This window comes from Rattus norvegicus, chromosome 4 (assembly GCF_021556685.1).
Source record: "Rattus norvegicus strain SHRSP/BbbUtx chromosome 4, alternate assembly SHRSP_T2T, whole genome shotgun sequence".
Lineage (NCBI taxonomy): Eukaryota > Metazoa > Chordata > Mammalia > Rodentia > Muridae > Rattus > Rattus norvegicus.
Genome location: NC_141537.1, coordinates 173958969 through 173966280, shown reverse-complemented (window position 1 = coordinate 173966280; position 7312 = coordinate 173958969).

Genomic DNA, 7312 nt, shown 5'->3' with positions numbered 1-7312 from the left:
CAAATATAGGCACAAAATATGCATATATCATATGTACTAGCTGCATGTTTGTCAACTTGACACAAGATAGAGTCATTAGAGAGAAAGGAGCCTCAACTGAGGAAATGCCTCCTTGACAAACAGCTGGAAGGCATTTTCTCAATTAGTGATCAATGTGGGAGGGCCCACCACATTGTGGGTGCTGCCATCCCTGGGCTTATGGTCTGGATTTCTATAAGAAAGCACACCAAGCAAGCCATATGGAGCAAGCCAGTCAGCAGCATGGCTTCTGACTTAGTTCTTGCTTCCAGGTTTCTGCCCTACTTGAATTCCTCCTGTACAGGCTTCCCGAACTGATGGATTATGATCTGGAAGTGTAAGCCAAATAAACTCTTTAGTCCCCAAGTTGCTTTTGGTCATGGCTTTTTGGTTTTTTTTTGTTGTTGTTGTTTTTGTTTTTGTTTTTTTGTCACAGTACTAGAGACCCTGACTAAGATACTGCACAGCATTTATTTTGTGTCTGTTTTACCATCAAATCGTTTTATATGTATTCTTAATCATTCTGTATATAGTGCAGTTGCATTGCAGATCAACATCTTCTTCCTGTGTGATGTCACGGTTAGAACTCAGAGTCTCTCACCTGCTAGACAGAAAGTACGACACTGTGCCACCTCTCTAGCCTTCATTCAGAGTGATTATCTTGAGTGGAGTAGGCACTCATCCTTCAGAATTTTCTAAATGTAGACCAGCACCACTGCTGCACCCCTTCATCTCTTTCCAGTTCTCAATGCCATGCTCAGCCTCTATGTTTGCACTCCTGAGCCCCTGACCCTCTTCTGTAACATCAGTAACTTCTTGAAAGTTCTATTTGGTCGATCTGTGCAGCACCAAGCCAAGGCAAAACTCAAACAAACAGACAAATAAACTAACTCAGAGATTGTGCAATTCTCATGATGTTTCCTGGGTTTTGTTGTTAGATCTTGTTTAATAGTTTAAGGATTTTTTGACTTTTTAAATTTAAAACTGTGAAACTGGATTAGGAATCTGTCTTCTTTTATTTTATTATTTCTAAAATTGTGCTCATTCACTGAGAATGAGGTTCAGTTTGTTTTTATTACATTCTTTCTCTTTCTGTAACTCATTCAGGATCCCACTTTCTTACTAATCCAACTCCAAGGTTTTTGTTTGCTATTAAAAAATTCCATTGTTGATTAATATATTTCAAGAAGCTCAAATCAATTTTAAATCATGTATATATATATATGTATATATATGTATATATATATACATATATATATACACACATATATATTCTGAGAGAGAGAGAGAGATAGACAGAGAGAGAGAGAGAGAGAGAGAGAGAGAGAGAAATATCACCCTATCATCTTTTTTTTTTATTTTGGGAACCAAAGTTAAACGGTATCTTGTTTTGTTTCATTTTGTTGTGAAGAATTTAACATGAAGTACATCATGTGATAATGAAATATCTGGCAAATGAAAGACTTAAACAGTACTATCTCTTTGGCTAAGAGCAGCAAGCCCTTCTTTAGGTGCTCTTTAGGGCGAGTTCAAGTTCTGGTGCTTCCAACGAAGGCCTTGAATACCTGCTGCATGTCATGTATCCATCCATTCATCCAAGAAATGGAATTTTAAACTGGAATGAAATATTTCATCCCATTTTCTGTATGCATGATCTGAAAAAATCTGTTTTGTTAATCTGTTGAAAATTCAACATTTACCCAAGAGCCTCATAGACTGTGATGAGGTCTTGGTCCACACCCACATCATTCTAAACATTTACCAAGCACTTACTCAGAGCTCAACCTTGTGCATGCAGTTAGTCTGATAATTAGAGAGGAGAATGTTAAGAAATGAGTTGTTCTACCATTGTCTTGAGGTAAATGTTCAGAACTTTTTTTTTATTATGTGTCTGCTGTTTGCATTTCACATCATGCTTGGTTTTGTATAAACAAGTCACAGCACGTCTTACACATCAGAAGATTGTTAAATGTCTAACAAGAATTTGAAGAACATTATGACGCAAACTTCAGCACTATTCTAGATTTTATGAGTCTCTCAACTACTCATTTTAGATGTCTCTCACACTTGATTATGTAGCAGCTTTTATATGCCTAACTTTATGTAGGCTTCCTCAAATACCCAATTCTGTTTTCATAAAAGTACTCATGTTTACTTGTTCGTGCATCTACCAAGCTGCAATGCTGAGAGAACAGACACAACTGGTGTTGGGTATACAAATAACTTAACTATTGTGGCCAAATGCAGAGTAGAGCCATAGAATCCTGTCGCATATAAATTTCAGTGGGATATGGATCTTATACAGAAGGTTACAAAGAAGGGTTAAGAACATCCTGAATTTGCTGGGGTGATCGCTCAGTCATTACAAACAACTGCTTTTGCAGAAGACAGTGGTTCTGTTGAATAGAATACACACGGGAACTTGTGATCACTTTTATCTCCAGATCCTCCACTGATACCTTCTTCTAGTCTTTTCAGGCAACAGGTACATATACGGCAGACATAAATACATGCAGGTAAGCACTCATACATACATAGAAAAATAAATAATAAGGAAAACTAAGCAAGACCATTGGAAGATGACAAGAAGTTTAAGAGTATATTATCAATCTTCTATCGTATGTTATTTATATGGTTCACTTTTTTTTAGACAGGTCTCATGCATCCCAGGTCTGCTTTTAACTCTCTATGTAGCCAGCAATGGTCTTGCATTCCTATTTCTATCCCATTCATCTCCAGAGATCAGATCTTGGAGTGCAGTTGAGCCCCACTGTATCAGATTTATGTAGTCCCGGCGTCAAACCAATGGCGTCGTACATGCTACCCAGGCACTAATTAACTCAGTCACAAACCCAGGTTTACTTTGCATGTTTGTTACGTATAACATTTGGTTCCTAGTTGCATAGATTCCACATGTGTGGATTTGTATGTGATTAAAAGGTAAACAATCCCAGGTAAGCAGATTACAAGATACTTATATAAAAAAAGTTGGCACTTGCCAATATTCAGTTCTCAGCATTAACCCAGAGACTCTTGATTGATAGAAAAACTCAACCTTTTTAAGCAGGTATCACAAGTGAGTGTCAGACAAATGATCTGTAGGATGCATTCTTAAAAGAATTACCTAGAATGTCTAATCTCACTGTAAGTGGGGACACTGGTTTTTAACACTCCAAGTAACAGTATAGACACTTAAATTGATCTCATTATAGACATAAGAAATCTTTTTAAGAAAATTTAAAATATATTACAAAATGAATTAATTTCATTAAGACATCCAGAAACTCGTTAATATCACATATTTTAAAAAGACCTTTTAATCTATTTATCTTGAGTATTTTGCATTTAATTTCAACCCTTTATTGTATATTTTAGTCAAATTCAACTAAAACAAAGATTAAAACACTCAATATTATAAGTAAGACATATTTTTAGTCATTTGTTGGAAGTTTTAATATCAACTGACAAAATTAAGAATCCCTAGAAACCAAATGAAGTGTTATTTTGGATTATATCTGAGAAGAGCAATAGGGAGGTCCTGCTTTCTTTGGTTGGGCACCATCTATTCAGCTCCAGGTTAGAAAGAACAAATAATATCAGATTGCTTCCTTCCCTGAATGGTGGGACACACCGAAGCCCTGTCATGAATATCATAACTTGAGGTCTAATGACTTTTGGACATTGGTATTTACTTCAGTGATTCATGTCCAGGATTCCAAATCTTCACATTAAAAGTCTTATGTCTCTTTTTGTGGTTCTTAGACCTATAGATAGGAACAGTGTGAAGCAACCGGTATTCTAAGGACTCCAGTGTGAGGTTGACTAAGCTAAACTACAAGAGGAATATTTGTTACGTATTAATATTCACCTCATTTCACATACCTATATATGTATCATATATGTATCTGTCTTTCTAAGGAACCATATCCAATATAGATACAAAGGATACTAAAATATTAGTCAGTGGAAGAAGCATTCATCCTTTATAAAAACAAACAAACAAACAAATAAACAAAATCCTTAGTGTATTCTAGAACACAGGACACACACACACACACACACACACACACACACACACATGCACACACTAAAAATATCACAGGCACTTAGATTTTGAGATATTCCCAGATGTTCTGTTGATGAAGATTTTAAGAATGGTTGGGGCTTTTCCTCTGTCATGGCATAGTTTGTATATACTCCCTGACACATGTTGGACATCAGTTAATAATATTTGCAGATGAAAACTCTATTGGAAAATACTATAGGTTTTGCCTGCACACAAAACTCTCCCTATATTTTCTAATATGATATGAATCTAGACTTCACAAGGGTTTTCTATCTCCACTTCTAACTTAGCTAACCAGAGTAAGCCAAGCAGAGACAGAACTAAGGAAAGAATGAGTGCACAGCCCACCCTTCATTTCCTCAGAGTCCATATTGGTTATGCTCCTCAAAATTGTTAGAAAATTTGCATCAAAAACAGCTTCCTAAAATCAACATTTATCTTAGATCCCAGTTTCAAGCAGGTTGTGGCTGAGCATATCAATACCTATCATTGCTGCCCCAGGAGCAGAGACAAGGAATGCTTACATGCTAGGCTGACTTCTTTTTCTTCACTTATTCTTCTAATACCCCCAGCTCATGGGATAGCTTCACTCATCATCAGGGTGGGGTTTAAGGGGACATACAAGCAATTGTGCTTCATCAGCCTTCTAGGTGAGTCTAAATTTAGTTAAGTCAACAGTAAAGATTGGCCATCAGAACACTGATGTATGTCTAATAGCGTTTAAGGTCTGTGAAACAGCAACCATAGAAAAGGGCTTCCTCTTACTGTATTATGTAGATAACATACAAGCAAAAACAGGTCTATCTTCTACGAAAAACATTATATGCCATATTCTATTTGACACTTTGTCAAAAATTTTCTCCCTACCATTCTATTACCAACTGGATGCAATATTCCCTGATTTTATATATTAAATGAAAAATAACCAACTGAGAACTGGAGGGATGGCTTACTGTTTAAGAACACTTGTGTTCTCCAGAGGACCTAAGCTCAGTTCCCAAGCATCCATATTGGGCAGCTCACGAATGCCTTTAACTCTAGCTCCAAGGACTCTGTTGCCCCCCTCTGGCCTCCACATGCACTGAAATATGTGTACACACACACACACACACACACACACACACACACACACACAAATAAATAATATTTTAATAAATTTCCATTTACATTTCTTAGATAAAATAAGGGAGAAATTGAAATTAGGCAGAGATAAGAACAGGGCTCATATAGTGCATAACAAACAAGGAATAAAAGGTAAGCTACCGTCTCTAAAATCTTATCTTTATTACTAGTTTAAAGAAAGTGAGTGAAATTTATGACACCATACTTCGTCTCTCACTGTATAGTTCTTTTATTTCCCATCTTTTTCACTATGTCTAATAACACTTAGAAGTTTAGAAAATTGGTTTAGAAACTCTTGTAAATGTATGTAAAATTCAACCTGTTCTATCTATGTAGCATCAGTACCAGTTATCCTTGAAAGATTAAACAATTACTATAATAAGTGTGTCTATTATAATCACACTTTGGAAAGTCTCATGGAGTCCAACATATATATCCAGTACCCTGAAAACATAAGCTACCTAAGAGGTGATATCTTGGTGTGAATAATATTTAAATGATTTAATGTCTCTTTAGTATAAGAAAAATACACAGAAAATAGAGCAGTGGACTAGAAGACCAGGCAGCATACTCACCCTTAGACTTCTGTACTCTCTATGCCACATCCTTTGGTAAATACACCCTGGCAATCACAGACTCTGCCTGGCAGAAAAAAAACAGCTGCACAAGGACAAAAACTAGAAAGGAAACACCAAAAAAAACAAAAAAAAAAACAAGAAAACACCCATCCAACAAAGACAAACCCAAAGGCTGACACATAGAACTATCAACAACACAAACTCATTGCCCAGATGATGTCAACATAAGAACACAATCAAAACCACAGGAAAGTATGTCACTACTGGAGCCCAGCTATCCTATTACAGAAAGCTCAAAATATTTCAATACAACAGAAGAAGAAGCAAAAAGACCTTAAAATTTATGAAACAGATAGAAGCACTTAAAAAAGGAAGGGATTAAATCCCTTTAAAGGTTCAAAAAAGACAAACAAAAATATTAGATGAAATGATCAAATACCTTAAATAAAGCAAAGAACTAAATGGAAACAAGCACAGTTCAGGTTAACAAATGAAAATGTTCAAAACCTAAAAATGGAAATACAAGTAATAATAAAACACAAACCGAGGGAATTCTGAAAGAGGAAGGTTACCAGGAGTTAAAGATGCAAGCATCACCAACAAAATAAAAGAGATGGAAGACAGAATCCCAGGTGTTGAAGATATGATGAAAAATTCATGCATCAAAGAAAATTTAATTATAAAAGTTTCTGAAATAAAACAACCAGGGAATCTGGTACACTATGGAAAAACTAAACCTAAGAATAGGAATAGGAAAAAAAAAAGAAAAACACCATCTCGAATGTTCACAAAATATTTCATAAAACACATAGAAGAAAATTCTCCTAACCTGAAGAAGGAGATGCCTATAAAAATACAAGAAACAGGCTTTCTTTTTACCACCTCCCACTAGAGCCATCATAAAAATTCATCGAGGAGCCGGAACCTGAAAGAAACAGACCAGATAAACAGTTCTCTGCACCCAAATCCCGTGGGAGGGAGAGCTAAACCTTCAGAGAGGCAGACAAGCCTGGGAAACCAGAAGAGACTGCTCCCTGCACACACATCTCAGACGCCAGAGGAAAAAGCCAAAGACCATCTGGAACCCTGGTGCACTGAAGCTCCCGGAAGGGGCGGCACAGGTCTTCCTGGTTGCTGCCGCTGCAGAGAGCCCGTGGGGAGCACCCCACGAGCGAACCTGAGCCTCGGGACCACAGGTAAGACCAAATTTTCTGCTGCAAGAAAGCTGCCTGGTGAGCTTGGGACACAGGAAAGCAGAATTTCTGTAGGACCGGGCACGTTCTGTGTTTACCGGAAGTCCCACACCCGCGGATCCCGGCCCGCAGCAGCTCTCTGCTCCCAGAACCGGTGAGAGAGAGACCCAACCGCCTGGTCAGGTGGGCACTCCTGAGGCTGCAGAGCGGAAGAGACCACCAACACTGCTCACCCCTGCCCACATCCCTGGCCCAAGAGGAAACTGTATAAGGCCTCTGGGCTCCCGTGGGGGAGGGCCCAGGAGCGGCAGGACCCCTGCCTGAGACACCTCCGG